Here is an 18895-nt window from a genome sequence, read left to right as displayed (position 1 = left end):
TTTACTTTTTAAGATGTGACAAGATCAAAGCCCTTGCAGGCATGGCTATAGGTCAGATCTCACCCTTACAGCATGTTCACAGTATCAGCTCTTGGTATAATATTTTAAAGTGATTTCATATTAATCCTCTGTATGTCTTAGTGATAATTAAGAAGGAGATTCAACTTTATTTCCATTGACTGTACATAACATCTGTTGACATGAGGAATGCCCCCTTTGCAAACCACAATTGCAGTGGTCTTACACAAAGCCTGGAATTGATTGGATACCATTAATTATGCTAAGTAATACGTTGGCCTAGATAGGATTGAAACGCCTGTGACATAAGCAGGTCAATACTGTTTGACTCAACATTGAGGCTACATGAAGAATTCATCGAGCTGGCTGGGACCATGTCATAGGCACAGTTAAAATGTACAGCAACCCACCGCAGTTAGCAAGAGTTTCTAAATTTATATACACAAGTAAACGAACCATTAGGTCCCTACTGTGCGACTGATTATCTTTAAAAGGGAGGTTGGGATGGGAGTAGAGCTGTGCTATCAAATTACCCCTCTACAAATGACGTCCTCATTTGCAAGAGAGAGAGATTATTAGTGTACAAAGGCATACAAAATGCAGATAAAAGAGTTATACATTACAGTGTTTTCTCCTGGGTTTCATTGTAGATGTAAACAGGGTGCGGAGAAGGGCAGTGAGGATAAAAGAATAAAAATGTTGTTTGAGAAATTAACCACAGATCAGGCTTTCTATTGACATACTCTTCCCACACATCTTTGGCCCCAGCTACATACAAATGAGTTATAAATAATTACAGTTATGGTATCAAAGCAAGTCATAATGGGCCAAATTACCTTCAAGTTCTGACTTCAGTGGAGTTACTCCAGATTCACACCCATGTAAATTATGTGAATTTTAATATATACATGTGAACATGTAAATAAACCCTCAAGCAACTACATTAGCTACATGCATACAGTTTGTGGTTTTCAACCATAATGAACTATAGACATTTTCAGAGCATGCCCGCTGAGATCACCTCCACTATTTCTCAAAGTCTCTGAAGTTAATAGGCATCACTCTCAGCCCCCAAACCTAATCAAAAACTTCAAGACTATGTAGTTCAATTTTTTACAATGTGTCACATGCATTGATCTGAATGTGCTAGGAAATCTGAAAATACAGCAATTTTTATGTTTTTCTTTTTTCCCCCTCTAATGCTGAAAAATGCTCTGACACTGCCTGGAAGCATACCTATGTCTGCAAGCAGAAGTAAGTGGAAAGGAGACAACCTTTCCACCAGATTCTGTCTTTTGAATGGTCTAAAGGTGAATTCTGCATTAGCTACTATTTAACAACAAAATTGCCCATGAGGGAAATCCAAGGTAATTAATCACTGAGCACTAGATCAACACTAAGGAGAAACTATCAGACACTGGGCCAGGTTCTGTTCTTTCCTACTCTACTATGAATCTCAGCCACTCCATTAACATCTGTAGTTAGAGCTTGGATTTACTCAGGCATAACTAATATCAGATTCTGGCCCAATATACCACGTGTGTTTTGTTTCTTGAATACAGAGAACAGACAATCTTTCTCTGGCTTTACATATTTTGGTTCACTCATACCCCCAATTTATTTAATTTCATTGGAATGGGAAAACAAAAACAAAACAGGTTTCAGCTATTTCAGTTGTGAGCAAAGAATGTCTCCCATACTGTTCTCTGAATAGTTTCTATACTTTTAGGTATGAATTGCCACTAGAAACAACAGCAACTCACTCACTTGTTACTTTTTAATTCCCCACCTAACAGGATAGCAAGTTTGCAAGATTTTGTGAATTAGCCTAGTAGGATGTAACACTTGTTCAGAGAATTGAAATCGTGTGGTGCTCCCTCTGATGTTAGAAAACAATGATGAAAAATTGATATTTACATCCCTTCCTCTAAGAGATCAAAAGAATGCAATTTTCTTTAGCCATATGCATAAGCAACTAGCTCATAAGCCTCTAGTATTTGCTGGGAAAGAGGATATTTGATATGAGGAAGTAGTACTAGTGAGAATGGTAAATATATATTTGTGACACACAGTTTTTCTTTCTAGCTAGCCAGCTAATGTTCTCTATTCTCCTTTAGATTCCCACCTTTCTTTTTTTCCTCCGCAGACTGTAACTCCCAGATGAATAATAAACAGAGTTTTGCTACTAATAGCCTTAGTGAAATGCCACTTCCTCCTCTAGGCTTGATTGCAGGCCTTTTAAAGAAGTGGAGCATAGGTGTGCTGGAGGCAGTGCTAATGAGCAACACGTGTTAACAGTTAAAGCCCTGATTTAAAGGTTTGCCTGAGTGAGAGAAAGGCTAGGAATAATGTGGAGATGTGAAAAAGGAAAATGATCTTTTAAAAACTAGGCATTTTAGGAAATCTGATTTGAGGGCTGTAGTGAGTCGGTGTGGCTCCCCTCCTGCCCGGCAGAGGGAGCTCCCTTGCTAACCCCCCAGTGGGCAGAGCTTCCACCATCAGTCCCCACCCCCCGGAAGTCAAGGGGCGGGGCAGGAAGTAGAAAAGGAGAGCACCAAAGCTCAGTCAGACGGCAGCTGCCGCCGTGAGTAGATGTGCCGGCGGGAGCTGCTGGCTGGGAGCCGTCCTCGGCCCGAGGCAACTGCCCTGCCTGGCCAGAGCTTCCCTGCGCCCACTACGACGAAGAGCCTCCCCGGAGCCAGTACTGGGAGGAGCCCCCAGGATTGCCTAGCGCCCGCTATGACGAGGAGCCCCCAGGCTTGCCGAGTGCCTGCTACGATGAGGAGCCCCCCAGGCCCTGCTGTTACCCGGAGGAGCCGCCCGAGCAGTCCTGGCCTGACTTCCCGGAGGAGCTGCCGGACCTGCCGCCAAGCCCGGGTCCAGAGGAGCCGATGCAGACGGACTGGCCCGAACCCAGTGCGACCGACGAGGTAGGCCCTGAGGGGGGAATGGAGTGTAGCCCGGGGGTAGCCGACCCCTGTCAGGCTGCAGGCACTGAAGTGCCGATGTCAGTGTGTTGCGGCCAGGATCCCCACTGACTGCAGCGGATCCACGCCGCTGCTAGGGCCCCGGGCTGGGACACAGTGGAGTGGGTGGGCCTGTGTCCCCCCTGCCACCCCACTCACGGGTGGCAGTCTCCCCCCTCACACCAGCACCCCGACCCAAAGGTCTGGACTTACCGGTTGTTTACTCAGCTCCTGACTGAGGACCTGAGTCCCTGAACTTGAACTGCTGCTCAGCCCTGTCGGAGGGTCTGAGCCCTGTATCTTGTTGCTGCCCCGCCCTGAACTAGGGCCTGGGCCTTATAACTGTACTGCTGTTGCCCAGCCCCTGCTCCAGAGGGCCTGGGCCTACGTGTACTGCTGTTGCCCAGCCCCTGCTCCAGAGGGCCTGGGCCTCCTAACGTTGTTTCCTGGCACTCAAGCAGACTAACAGGAGACAAGAAGTGAGTCGGAGTGACTCCCCTCCTGCCCGCTGGAGGGTCGAGCCCCGACCAACTGATTACAAGGGCCAAAAGCTGACCTCTTCTGTCTGGTTTGGGGTTGTAAAAGAAGAGAGGAGAATAAAATGTATTAAGCAGGCTGAGTCTTTTCAGAGTTTGAAACTGATTTTGTTTGGCTATTTTCTCCCATGGTTTTTCTATTGTGTATCTATAAGGCTAAAACTCCCATAATTGGGATAATGAGGATTTAGAGTGAATCTGTTTGTCCTAAGCAGACTGTACCCTTCGCAGTGTGTTTCAGAAAGGGAGTAATTACAACCCTGCAGCAGAAGCTGGAGGCAACTGCTTTCTGAAAAAGTAACAGGCATGTGATTGTACCACTAGGAGAATGCAAAGCTTTCTCCCCAACCCCAGGCCTTTAAACCTACAAAAGGCTCTCTCTGGAACTTTCCAACCTGTAATCATCACTATGCAAGTAGGTCTAGATTATCCATACACGCAAAAGCCTGTCATCAACTAAATTAACACAAACTACAAGCCTTAACTTAAAAAAAAACATTAGCTTAGAACCATGCAGGGCCGGCTCAAGGGGTTTTGCCGCCCCAAGCAGAAAAAAAAAAAAAGCCGCGATCATGATCTGCAGCAATTCAGCGGGAGGTCGGAGCGGGAGCGAGGGACCCTCCGCCGAATTGCCGCTGAATAGCTGGATGTGCCGCCCCTCTCTGGAGTGGCCACCCCAAGCACCTGCTTGCTAAGCTGGTGCCTGGAGCCGGCCCTGGAACCAGGACTCCTTATACCTACAACAAAGGCTAATGGGAGAGAAATAATCAGATCAAAGGAAAAATAGATTCTGGACACAACTACATGAGTATGGATGAATCACCCCAAAGCTAATATGAAATGGGGAAAAGAATGCATTTATACAAAGCAACTTACTACATAAACAAACAGATAACTTTAAAAAGAACAGGAGTACTTGTGGTACCTTAAAGACTAACACATTTATTTGAGCATAAGCTTTTGTGGGCTACAGCCCACTTCATCTGATGCATAGACTGGAACATACAGCAAGAAGATATTTATGCATATAGAGAACATGAAAAGATGGAAGTAGCCATACCAACTGTAAGAGGCCAATCAACTGAGATGAGCTATCATCAGCAGAAGAAAAAAAAACTTTTGAAGTGATAATCGAGATGACTCATAGAAGATGTGAGGATACTTAACATGGGGAAATAGATTAAATTAGTAATGGCCCAACCATTCCCAGTCTCTGTTCAAACCTAAGTTTATTGTATCTAATTTGCATATTAATTCAAGTTCAGCAGTCTCTCTTTGGAGTCTGTTTTTGAAGTTTTTTTGTTGTAAAATTGCCACCTTCAAGTCTGTCACTGAGTGGTTAGAGAGGTTGAAGTGTTCTCCCACTGGTTTTTGAATGTTATGATTCCTGATGTCAGATTTGTATCCATTTATTCTTTTTGTAGAGACTGTCCGGTTTGGCCAATGTACATGGCAGAGGGGCATTGCTGGCACATGATGGCATACATCACATTGGTAGATGTGCAGGTGAATGAGCCCCTGATGGCGTGGCTGATGTGATTAGGTCCTACGATGGTGTCACTTGAATAGATATGTGGACAGAGTTGGCATCGGGCTTTGTTGCAATGTTGTATGGTGTGCGATTGCTGGTGAGTATTTGCTTCAGGATAAGGGGCTGTCTGTAAGCGAGGACTGGTCTGTCTCTCAAGATCTTTGAAAGTGAGGGATAATCTTTCAGGATAGGTTGTAGATCTTTGATGATGCACTGGAAAGGTTTTAGTTGGGGGCTGAAGGTGACGGCTAGTGGCGTTCTGTTATTTTCTTTGTTGAGTCTGTCCTGTCTTAATTGACTGGCCTCTTACAGTTGGTATGGCTACTTCCACCTTTTCATGTTCTCTGTATGTATAAATATCTTCTTGCTGTGTGTTCCAGTCTATGCATCCGATGAAGTGGGCTGTAGCCCACGAAAGCTTATGCTGAAATAAATTTGTTCTTCTCTAAGGTGCCACAAGTACTCCTGTTCTCAGGGCCGGCTCCAGACCCCAGAACGCCAAGCGCGTGCTTGGGGTGGCATTTTGCCGGCAGGGCGGCAGCCGGCTCCGGCGGACCTTCCGCAGTCATGCCTGCGGGAGGTCCACCGGAGCCGCGGGACCAGTGGACCTCCCGCAGGCAAGACTGTGGAGGGTCCACTGGTACCGTGGCTTCGGTGGACCTCCCGCAGGCATGACTGCGGAGGGTTCGCTGGTCCCACGGCTCGGGTGGACCTCCTGCAGTCATGCCTGCGGATGCTCCACCGGAGCCGCGGGACCAGCGGAACCTCCGCAGGCATGTCTGCAAGAGGTCCCCCAGAGCCGCGGGACCGGCGATCGCCAGAGCGCGCCCCGCGGCGCGCCGCCCTGCTTGGGGTGGCGGGATTCCTAGAGCCGCCCCTCCCTGTTCTTTTTGCGGATACAGACTAACACGGCTGCTACTCTGAAACCAGATAACTTTGGTAGCTTTAGCCTTGATGCATGGTACTAACCATCAAATCCTTCTCTCAGTTCCATTCCACCAGTCTAGAGTGTCTCTACTGATTTCTGTGGAGAGAAAAGTTGGGTGAGGTAATATCTTTTATTGGGCCTACTTCTGTTGGTGAAAGAGACAAGCTTTCAAGACCTAAAGAAAACTCTGTGTGAGCTTGAAAGCTCGTCTCTTTCACCAGCAGAAGTTGGTCCAGTAAAAGATATTACCTCACCCACTTTATCTCTCTAATATCCTGGGACCAACACAGCTATCACTACACTGCAAACAATTTCTATTGAATCACCCCAGACTTAACCTGGTTTAACTGAGAGCAGAATATGGCCCTAAGCTTCTAATTGCTGCATTTTAAAACATTCCCCCTTATTCTTCTTTACAGGCTCAGTGCTTCCAACTTCCTCAGTGCATTAATCTCCTTCCCTCCTCTCTTAAATCTGACTCACCATAGGATTCTTTATTGTTCAGTGCCCTGGGTGGGAGGTTGTTTTGCCTCTAGATTGGCTAGCTGTTCATGCCCTTTAAAAATGTCTTGGTCTTTTTTACCAGAGGAACAGACAAGAACATGAGCAGGCAATGAGCACTGATGTTAAGCTATCCTTCATGATGTGTATTTTGAACTCTGGAATTATCTGTGTTCAGAGGAATCCAGAAGCCTCCCATTAGGCACATAATTTTGAGAATACTATACCATGAAAGAAAAATTCTCCTTTACCCTAGCCAGCGATTAGTTTATGACCTGGCCTGTCAGCATTAATAGACTTTCTACTTTTACCCTAGCTACTATGACTGATGATGCTATTCTTAGCCCTATAAGTGTCTCATCCTATTTTAAACCAAGGCAAGCTATATGCCTCCACAATACTTGGGTGATTGGTCTTTTTGAATTCACCACTACGGACACTGTGACTGCAGTATTATTTTATATTTGTATTGTAACAACACCCAGTGCCATAATCAGAAGCCGGGCCTTGTTGAGAGGAATGGTGGTCAGTGATTAGGGCAGTAGCCTAGGACTTAGGAGACCCATGTTTAATTCCCTGTTGCACCACTGATGTCCTGTGGGACTGTAGGCAAGTCACTTAGGCCTAGAGCCTCACAGATATTTAGCAGCCTAACTCCCATGATTTGGGTGTTGTGAGTATAAACCTATTAAAGATTGTGAGGTGCTTGGATATTATGGGGATGGGGGCCATATAAGTACCTTAGATTGTGCAAGCCATGGCACAAACATAGGCTCCAAAACTGCAAAGAACTCTGCAGGCAGATCCATTCCCCACTGAAGGCAATGGGGCTCCCTGAGTGTGTGTGTGACTCTGCTCATTTGCAGCACATTGCACAAACAGGGTCAAAGTAGTAGATGCTGTGATTGCCCCAAACAGCTCACAATTCATGAAGATGGGAAGCATACAAAGGGCAGGGGACCGACCAATCAGAGATATACAATTGTTATATAATAGCAAATGTACATATATTTGTATTCAGATTTGTGATTACATAAATTTTGACTTTCCCCCTGTTGCCATTCAACCCACATCCCTCACCCTAGTTATTAACACACACTGGCTGCTTTTCTTGTAGGCATCACAACAGAAGGGGGTTCTGAGAAGCCTTACATGTAGTTCAGGGAGTCCTAGATAGAGCAATAGTAGAGATGGTATCTACAGCACCAAATCCTTCTCCACACAAACCCACTTGCTGGAGCACAGGTTCCTTGTTGGCTGCCTTGTGACATGGGTTTCAGCCACACTGAAAGCAAGGATGTCAGACTGATTGCATAGGATCCTGCTGTATGAGCAGGAGTGTTGTAAGCAAGACACGGGAAGTCATTCTTCCATTCTACTCAGCACTGATAAGGCCTCATTTGGAGAATTGTGTCTAGTTCTGGGCACCACACTTCAGGAAAGATGTGGACAAATTGGAGAAAGTCCAGAGGAGAGCAATAAAAATGATCAGAGGTCTAGAAAACGTGATCTATGGGGAAAGACTGAAAAAAATGGGTTTGGAGAAGAGAAGACTGGGGGTGGGGGAACGACATGATAAACATGATAGCAGTTTTCATTTGCACAAAAAGTTGCTATAAAGAAGAGGGTGATAAATTGTTTTCCTTATCCGCTGAGGACAGGACAAGAAGTAATGGGCCTAAATTGCAGCAAGGGAGATTTAGGTTAGGTAATAGGAAAAACTTCTTAATGGTAAGGGTAGTTAAACACAGGGACAAATTACCTAGGGAGACTGGAATATCCATCAGTGGAGATTTTTAAGAACAGGCTGGACAAACATCTGTCAGGGATGATCTGGATAATATTTAGTCCTGGCTCAGTGCAGGGGATTAGATTAGATGATCTCAAGGTTCCTTCCAGTCCTATATGTCTATGATTCTTTCCCTGGGCCACCCGTAACTCTACTCAAATGGCTTCAAGCTCATTCATCACAATTCATGATATGGCAGTTGGGTGGAAGAAGGATAGATTGTATTTTCAGTTTCAGAAAATGTTATCTACTTCTCTGCCAATGTAACTATGGGCAGTTAAGTCAAATGAGACCATACAGATGGAGGACAAGAAAACACTAATAAACAATTTAAAAAGAGAAAAGTATCCTATTTGGGGAACTGCTGGCTTCTGAGTTGGATGTGATGCGACTCTCTGCCATCTGTTTATCTCACTACAGTACGGACGGGAGTAGCTGAGGTCCTATAATAACACATGCACAGAGAGAAAATGGGTAGTGGGATGATTTATTACTGTTCTGCAGTCTGATTGCTTTGGTGCTGATGGATGTAGCAAAGACAAGCTTTTCCGTTCTCTCCAATCATTTTTTAAGTTGTTTAGTGATCATGAAAGGTGCCAGAATGACAGCACAGAAACATGGATGCCTGGACTTATCCACATAATACTTATAGACCTGACTAGTTGGGATCAACTGTAGGGTGACAGTGTAATTCAGGGGTCAGGTTGTGGCTAGCTCCCTGCACAAGCAAATATGTGGTGGGGATGGAAGGGTGCAAGGAAATTATTTCAATGAGTGTTAGCCACCTAACCTGCTGAGGCACTTTTGAAATTCCCACTAAGGGCCTATCTGCATATTTAGGTACCTTTAAGTGCCTTTGAAAAATCTGGCCCACGGCCCCACCTTGAGCTCCCACTGCAGGTTGACATTTCAAGCTAGTACATTAAAGACAATTAACCCTACCTCTGCATAGTCATTCAGCCCCTAGACTCCCTGATGAGGTTGCCATCAAGGGGACAATGGTGACAATGTCCTCTAGGAATTGTTCTAAGACCACCACTTCATTTTACAGGCTGTAAATCACCAAGTAGTCAACAGTGGCATTGAAGTAGTGTGGAGCTACAGGGGTTGGGGTGCGCTAGATTATAGCTACTTCCTAGGCAACCCACTGATTGTAAGGATACTGTGGGATATGTCACTAGCCTCCAGAGTATCAGGGACCTGCAAAGTACAAGGTAAAAGCTATAGGCAGTGGCATAAGGCCTCTCGTGAAAAGAGGATTTTGTCATGCTCAGCTTTACAAGGAGTAAAACTCTCAGGTCTTGGTTCTTAGGTCTGGCCAAACTGTGCTTGGCCCAGGACTCCCATGAGTGTATGTGTTTGGTTTATGGGGTCAAAAATGGCTTCCTGTCACCATTCCAGCCTCCCCAACCCTTGGATAAACTGTGTTGGTCCCTATGTAGCTTACAACATCCTCAGGGATCCTTCAATTCATGCCTGGGTTCCCACATCCCCAGTGGGCTAGTCCCACAGCCCCAAAGGCTAGTCTGACAGATAGTCCAGCCATGTCCCCATTGCCTGCCTACTCATCTTTGTATAGCTACAAAATGGGGTTGCATAGAAAGGGCATAATGGCGTTACACCAGCTAATGATCCACCCAACCTCAGGACAATCTTTAACTGCCACGTAAGCTGGTTTTGCATTGCAAGAATGGCACAAAAGGGTCTTAATAAATGAGAGACTCTGTTCTTTTATCATTGGGGAGAGCACAGGTTTCATCTGGGAGAAGTGCTTTCAGCATAATAAAAGAAAGGTCCTCTGAAATCACTCCCAGGCACTCAAGGCCAGATTTTTAATTGTATTGTGGTAGCTAATGATGCAGATGAGTACTTAGTGGGATTAAAATAAATAGGACTTAGTTGCTACTGAAAACCCTACTAGGCATCTATCTGTATCTTGAGGCAGCTTGATACCTTTAAAAATCTGCCCCTCAGATACCTCTGTGGTGGACACAATACAAAGTGAAATAGCTTTCCGGAAGATTCTGTAGTTATAGGAATTTCTTATTTAAAACCAAGCTCTGTAGCTTCTAGTTAACTAACTAGAAATACAGCAATGTCATTCTAAAAAGAACCAGAGAACTTGGAAGATATAATTTATATAGAGAGAAATAGCTTTAGATGGGACTGAAATTAAATGACAAAATAACCATACAGGTCTCTAACATCCTTTACTATCACTTACAACTTGCAATACTGAAAATAAGTTACCTTTGTATTTTTCTATTCTTCTTTTTCTGAGGCACATAACTGTCATTGCTTTTAAATTGTACCTGCTGCAATGGTATTATTTTTCATGTGCTTTTTTTTAATGTATTGATACGTCTCACATTAATTTAGATCTCAGCAAGATGTCTGTTTTCTCTCACTACCTACATTTTTCTTCACAAAGTCTCTTTCAGCCTTTCTGTTAGATGATGCTTAAATATCCTGTGGGAGTCATAACAGATGATGCTTAAGTACCCTAAAGGAGACATGGGAATGCATTTCTACAATCCCTCTCAAACATTTTCCTTTTAAATGTGTTTTTTGCCCCTCTATTAAGCGAAAGTCTTTTATGGTGAATTTTATTTTTACAGCTTCTCTCCCTTTTTTGTAAAGGGATGAAAGCATTTAAAGTGAACTCCTGATTCAAATCAGAGGAATTGGCAATCAATTGAATATATAAATCATTTCAAACAAACCTGATAAGTACTGACCTTTCATAGCGATCTTTGGTACTTATCTAGCCCTCATTACATTACCATAGTATTTGAGCACCTCATAATCTTTAATGCATTTATCCTCACAACAGCCTTGCAAGGTAGGAAAGTCCCTATTTTACAGATGAGGAACTGAGGCACAGAGAGACTAAGGTCTAGATTCACAAAGGAATGTAGGAGCCTAAATCTCAGACATTGGTACCTAGGTCCCAGTTTTGGTTCCACTTGTGATCCATAAAACTCTTGTCAAGCCCAGTAAGCACCTAAACTCTCTTGGTGCCAAAGTTAGCAGGATAAAAGTTCCCTAGATGACTGTGTTCCTCCCTCTGGGCATGCACACTACTTCCTTCCTCTAGGCATCCTCCTGCCTAAGCTCCAGAGCGATTCACAAACCAGGAAAGACAGGCTGCTGAATGTCAAAGTCATGTGCAGGGCCTGATCTGGAGGGTGCTCAGAAGGGTCCATTCAAAATTTGGCCATTGAAAGAGGTGGCAGCGTCCACCTTATAACTCTTTGCCCAGTGGTTAGAGCACTCACCTGGAAGGTGGAAGACCCAGTTTCAATTTCCAACTCCTGACCCGTAAGAGTGGGAGAAAGGATTCAAACAGGGCTCCTCCACCTTTCAGGGGGGGGTATGCTGTAACCACTTAGCTATGGGATATGCTAACATGGGGCTTCTTCAGTTTCTCCTGCTGCAGCTATTCCACCGTAGAGAAATAATGAAAGAGTGATTAGAGCAGGAGGACTGGACCCAGGGTCTCCCACCTTCCAGATGGGTGCCCCAATCACTGGGGTACAGAGTCAATCTCATTGTCACTGGCTCAATCACTCTTTCATTATTTATCCACAGTGGAACAACTTCCACAGGAGAGACCCGCTGAGGGAACCCCATGTCAGAATATCCCATAGGTCAGGGGTTAGAGCACTCTCCTGAGAGATCCCTGTTTGAATCCTTTCCCCCCACCCTCTAGCAGAGAGGAAGGAATTGAACCTGGGTCTCCCACAGCCCAGGTGAATACTCTAATGACTGGGCTAAAAGTTATAAGGAAGGTGGTGGCACTATCTCCTCCAGCTGTTTGCGTGGAGCAAGTCAGTGTGCCTAACTCATTCCCACAAGAAACACATAAGGCGCCCAACTCCAGGTGGCTGGTTACTGTTTGAGGATTGCTAAGCAGAACTAAGTGCCTCCCTGCAACCCACATTTAGGTTCCAATCTCAGAGAGAGACAGAGCTTAGCACTCATCCCTCTCATTGCAATCTCCCCACCTCGTATGTTGCCTTTTCTGGTGCCCATCTCACTGAAGAGGGAGTCCAGGCACCTAACTCAGCGTTGCAGATCAGAACGTTCTTCCTGTGCTTTTCTAAGTTCTGTGGCACACTGTGTTGCAATACCTACGTCCCTTCCTGGGTCCCACCCTAAGGGACTTGTTCAAGGTCACACAGGAAGGCTGTAGCAGAGCAGGGAATCAAACGCCGAGTCCCCCAGTCCCAGGGTAATACCAGTGGGCCATCCTTCTTTTTCCTGAACATTTCTTAGCCCCTAACTTTATCCGTTATATCATATTTTATAAATACATTTGTCCAATGGACAGATATGACTCAGCTGCACAGTGCGCACATTCATATACTCAGTAAAATAAAGCTGCAATTTCCTGATAATGACTGGCCATATATTTATGTGCTATGTGCCACTGTATGCTAATAGAGTACTTTAAGTACATAACTATTCATCTCTACTAAACGAAGGGTGTTCTGAGGGTCAACAAGAGCTAAGTTACATGATTATTAGGAACTTTGTGTTTAAAGAACCGCGGATGCATTTGAGAACAATGCACTGCCAGTTATGTTGTCCGTGTGTACTCTCGCATTTTAAGCAGTGTGAGGACATTTGTATGGAAATGGGATTTTTATTAGTAGTATCATTTTAGAGCTTAATTCCAGTCAAAGTCCTGAATCTGAATGCCAGGTGATGTTCAAACCCCTAAACCCGCAAGGGGATCAAGTGTTCCAGATTATAATGGACTGAACCAAAACTCCAAATGCTTTGCTTCCTAAACTTCGGAGTGTTTCAAATCCAGAAACAGATCTGAATTTGGTGGCTGGAGCCTACTTATGTTCTTAACACCTCATTAGTTCTGACTGCTTATTGTCCATGTGAATCACTTCCCTGGACTTTCAGGGCCTCCTGATCCCCAGGGAGGATTCACCCTGACAGAGAGCAGACAGTGCTACCATTGAACCAATTCCTTGGGAGGCTGTGGAGACAAGAGGTGAGGGGAAGGGAAGAATCTTTATTTTTGTGGGCCAGTCTTCCTAGAAGTCGCAGTGACAGAAGTTGTTTGGAGAGATGTCTTGAAAGCATTCCTCGGCTGCCCCAGTCTTCCTGGCCCTCTGTGCTCCCTTAACATCCACTGCATCCTCCCACCGCATCCTCCTCTTCCAGACAATCCAGCACAGTAACCCTATATCACACAGTCTGGAGTGGCTTATGACTGTGAGCCACCCCAGACTGGTGGTCTGTTCTATGGTTAGATTTCACCAAGCTAGTAATAAATGTGAACTCCTGGATCATTGTATTAACAGTCTTACCATGAAGTCACAGACAGTCCCCTTAGATCAGTGGTGGGCAACCTGCAGCCCGTCAGGGTAATCCATGGGTGGGCCGCCGGATGGTTTGTTTACATTTGCATGGCCACCCACAGCTCCCAGTGGCCACAGTTTGCCATTCCTGACCAATGGGAGCTGCGGGAAGTGGTGCAGGCCACAGGGATGTGTTGGCACCCGATTACTCTGACTGGTCGCATGTGGCCCACGCGCTGCAGGTTGCCTACCACTGCCTTAGACTCTCCAGTCTATCTTGCCACTCCGTCAAACTGGACTTAGTGATAATGGTCACTAACACCAAAAATCACACCACATTCTGGTTGCTTCCAGTCCTAAGAGACCAGTCACTTACCCCAGATCAATTGGTACGCTAGATCTTGCACCAAAGACAAACCCAGTAGCCTATCCTGTTAGAAACTATCTAAAGGTTTAATAACTAGGAAAAAAATATGAGAGTTATTTACTGGTTATTTCAATCAGACATATACACACAAATGAGTTACACATCTAAATCCTAAGAGTGACAGCTTTGTAGTGATCCATCAATCAAAGTGTCTTGCAGCGTGGACCCAGGAGGCCGCCCCCTAGGGATGTCTGGCATCAGTTCAGAATCTCTGGCCATGTCAGAGTTCAAACAGCCAAAAAGATGGAAAATTTTCCTGTGATTTTCTTTTATTTCCTTCATTCAGCTTCCAAGTACACAGGACAAGCTTCCTTGTAATAGCATTTCCAAGGTGCAATAAGGCCATTCACCAATCCCTAGCATTGCTATGTTCATTGATGGCCCATTTGATTTTAATGTCCCCCTGGATAGGCAGGAGGACAATTCCTGTGCCAAGTTCAAAGCAAACATTTTCAAAGTTATAAAGCAAAATGTTCATATTTTCTTACAGCATGGACATACTAGTAAGATTAATGTATGCAGCAATTTACAAGCATTTCACTAAATACATTCCTATAAGACAAATACATATTTTGAACAAAACTAACATGCACATGAACTGGCCTGGTCTCCAGCTATGAGTTTATTAGTTCTTATGCCTGTAGCCTGGGCAAGAGCTGACATCTGGCCTGTCAGCATCATACCCTATGCGTGGGTTTGCACTAGGTGAGAGCCCTGACTGAACCTAACCCATTACCCTCTACAGGGATGCAGCAGAGCAGGGAGCTGCACACAAAACTGACTGGGAGCAAGGCGAGGCACATGTTGTGTTCAGTAAAGGGCTGTAACAGAATATTCTCCGTATCCACCACACACAAAGGACACACAGGAGGAAATGTGCCTCAGAGAGGTTATGGCAGATATGGCAATTTCTTGTAATACAGTAAGACCTCCCAAAGATATTAAGTTTATGTATCATTGTGGGCCAGGGATTGTATGTAGTTCCAAGGGGAAGAGTGACCACAGCTCCTACAGGAATTAAGAACAGTGGGGAGTGATTAGAAAAATTCACAACAGGTTGTAACAGCTCCAGAGAACCACCCACTTGGGGTGGCTCCCCTATATTGGTTCAAACTGGATTCTCAAGACACCAACAGCCAAAGAAAGGACTTTTGGTTAACTAGCCTAAGGTTAAATTGACTCACGGCCTTCTTTCTGATTCAGCAAATGGATAGGACCTGCTCTCCTGGGGGCAGGGAAGGAGGTCCAAATCCTTCCTGGGAAGAGTTGGACAGACTTTGGCCTTCTGAGGCCCCATCAGACTGATGGGTAACCTCTAGTAAGGTTTTAGCATGTGTATTGGAACTTCTATTGATTTTATATGTTTACTCTGTAATGCTTTCACCTTACGAATCAATGTGCTTGATTATAAAGAGCTGTGTGGTAACTTAACTCTGGGCAATTACAACTGTGCATAGCCTCTGAGGAGAAAGCAAAGCACAGACCCAGGCCTGTTCAGGCAGTCTGGCATGCTAGGGAACTGACAGTGTAGGTGGGAACTGTGTAGCCTGGGAAAACCCCATTCAGGAGGGAGAGTGACATGGGTCTTCGCTTAAGAGAGGTGATGGCTAAGGATCTAGAAGCCTAGACTGGGTGTCATTACTGGACCTCAGAGGGGGAATACAGGTGCAGTTGCCCTGACCCATGCTAGGGAACACAGGAGGAGACATGCGTCAGAGAGGTGTCCCCAATGTATAATGCCTTTTGGAACTACTTCTGGGACAGTGCAGTTTCAGAAGAGCCCCTGGCTCAGGGCTGTCTAACAGCAAAATCTATCCTTAAAGAAGCAAAGCTCATGTTTTCACTGGGACTCTAGAAATGAAGAGCAAGTGAAATAAAAATACAGAAAAGAAGTTAAACACAAGCAACATTATTTCCAAAGCTTTTTCCAGTTTCCAAAGTTTTCCATAAGGTGTCAGTGGCTCATTAATTACCAAATTGTAATCTCTGAGGCAGCATTTGTCATCTTCTAACACAGTATTTGTTATTTAATTGCAGAGCAGAGGTCTGTAAAACAAAGACTGTGATATCAGGTAAGCCAAGTATGTCCTAATCCATATGCTCTCAACAGCTGTTCTGTCTAGCGTGATGGTTTTTGGGGACTTGTTGCAAGTCAGGTCTGTTTTAACCGCTTAAAAATTTTTCAGCCTCATATGAAAAGCTAAACTGGAATAGCTACTTATTTCCAATGTTAACAATGGCACTTGCTTTTCCTTGACATATATGTCATGGAGTTTAAGGCAGAGGGGACCACCAGGGCATCCATGCTGGCTTCCTGTAGATCAGAGGCCACCAACACCATCCAGTGCCTGCACACTAAACCCAACAATCAGAATGAGATCAGAGTGTTACAGCCCAGAGGAGACTAGACTATTCTGTGCCACAGGCAGAGAACAGAAGGTGCACCAATGCCCTAGGTCCCTGCAATGGCCGAGAAAGGTTAAGTGAGGTATACCCAGATGATCCTGGCAAATGACTTGCACCCCATGCTGCAAAGGAAGGCGAAAACCTCCCCAAGGTCACTGCCAATGTGACCTGGGGGAAAATTCCTTCCCGACCCCACATACGATGATCAGTTGGACCCTGAGCAAGAGCCAGCCAGTCAAGCAGGTGTGAGAGAGAATGCATGGTGATATCTCAGAGCCCTGGCTCTCCTGTGATGTTTTGAAGGAAGGAGACCAAAAAAAAAACCCACAAAAACACCAGAATACATCGGGGAAAAAATCCTTCCTGGCTCCTGCTGGTGACTATGTTAAGCCCTGAATGATGAGATTATAGCAACATGTGACTGATCCCTGCCCCCTGCCATCGCAAGCAACCTTATCATACAATCCCACTCATAAATTTGTGCAGCTCGCCCTTAAAAAGTAGTTAGATTGTTTGCCCCCACAACTCCTATTGGGAGGCTGTTCCAGAACCTCACCCCCAAATGGTTTAAAACCTTCTAATTTCCAACCTGAATTTGTTCATGGCTAGTTTCTGCCCGTTTGCTCAGGTGCCAACACTGTCTGTTAGCTTAAATAGCAATATGTATTTGAAGGACCAAAATTTTCGAAGTTTTTCACAATGAGTGAGTTACACAAACCATTCCCGCAGCCAGTGCAGGGTCATAACCCCCCATTTCTCCATACAAGCAGGCATTTACAATTAGTAGATATTTCATGACTCCTTGTTAAATCTTGTAAATGTCCACTTTGCCTGCATGCAGAAATGCAGGGTATTGCCCACATAACGGGTGCATGGGCACTTTGCATGAAAAACCCCTTGCATGGTGTTTTGAAAACTGAGCACTGACTGGGTTTACTTTGCCAGCCATTCAACGTTTTCCTGACCTCACCCATAATCAGCATTAATATACAACAGGCATATCTGTTTCAACAATGCAATCCTAGCGTTTTATTAATAGTTGACTCACAAACAGTAACAACTAACTACATCTTTGTCCTCCCACTCCCAGGTCTATTACCTTAGGTAACTAATAACCCAAGGTTATTTTTTATTATTATTTTATTTTAATGTTAGCAAAAAAGATTCCATCTGTTTGTGATAATAGCAATGACTGACATTGTTTCAAAGCAGATTTAGAAATAAGTTTGGTCCTGACATTTATTCGGCATGTGGGTGTTGTTTATTGCCTAGCAATTAGAACTTATATTAACATAATATAACTCCTCAACTTCAAAAATCTTTGAGAGCTTTCCGTGCACAGATTCCCAAGAGTTCTCCCCTGCTCTCTTCCCTTTGTCTTTTCGCTTTCCCACCTCCACACCCATCCACCCACCTTCCTTTAAATGTGCTGTTTCAAATTTAGAGTTCAAGAAACTTTGTTTAAATCTAAGTCATGACAGATATTTGCTTCTAGGGCAGAAGCAGCTTACAGCACCTGTATTTTAAACCAAGTTAAAACACAGCTTTTTAGTCTTCAGAAACTTTTGTTCCTCTAAAAGTATTTTGTTTAGCTGGTGTAAACCCGTGTGGACACATTTATGTCAGTTTAAACCAGGCCTATTTCGGCTTAGTGCAAATTGATTAGAAACTGGTTTAAGCTAAATTGAAATAAGAAATAAGCCACTATTAAACTTCAATAAAAGTGTCCACACAGGCATTTCCACTGGTCAGTAAATTGAATTAAAAACTTATTTAAATCAAACTGGTGCAACTTTCTCATTTACATATGGCCCAAGTCAATGTTGAATTCTAGGGCCCAGTCCACCACTGGCGCAATATGTTCAAATCCATAGAGTGGCGTGTGCTACGCACATGATCACTTTGTCCCTGCATCTCCAGAGATGGCTACATCACTGTACCCATTCTCTATGGCTAGCTGCTGAGTTGCAGTTGCTTTATTATATTCTTCTCCCTGTTGGCCAGAAAACCTAACAACAATTTACTGCTTTTGAAAAACCACTGCTATTGATTCAACACTCCTGCCTCAAGTCAACACATTCTGCTCTTCAAGGTCAAATATTCGCTAGGTGTCTATCAAAGGTTTTGCTCAGAAAGTTAAATTAGCAAATGTTCAATAATGTTTAATCAATTTGAGCACAAATAAATATTGACCCCTCTTGTTGAGTGCTTGTTGAGGGCTGAAAGCTCTTCAAATCAGTTAGTAGATTCCTATTTCATCAAACTGTGCACTTTTACTATTTGAGACCATGTCCAGCTTCTCTAAAAGAGCCTTGAACATGAGATATCAATGCTGGTCTTTACCTTCAAACAACCATAATTCATATGAGAACAAAATGGCTTCCCGAACAAAGCAGCCCCACTGCCTAATCCTAGGGCAAACCGTGCTCTATCAGGCAGTGATTCCTTTCACAAGTAGTATCACCATAAAGT

This window comes from Mauremys mutica, chromosome 8 (genome assembly GCF_020497125.1).
Source record: "Mauremys mutica isolate MM-2020 ecotype Southern chromosome 8, ASM2049712v1, whole genome shotgun sequence".
NCBI lineage: Eukaryota > Metazoa > Chordata > Testudines > Geoemydidae > Mauremys > Mauremys mutica.
The sequence above is the reverse complement of the archived record's forward strand: the minus strand, read 5'-3'. Positions refer to the sequence as shown.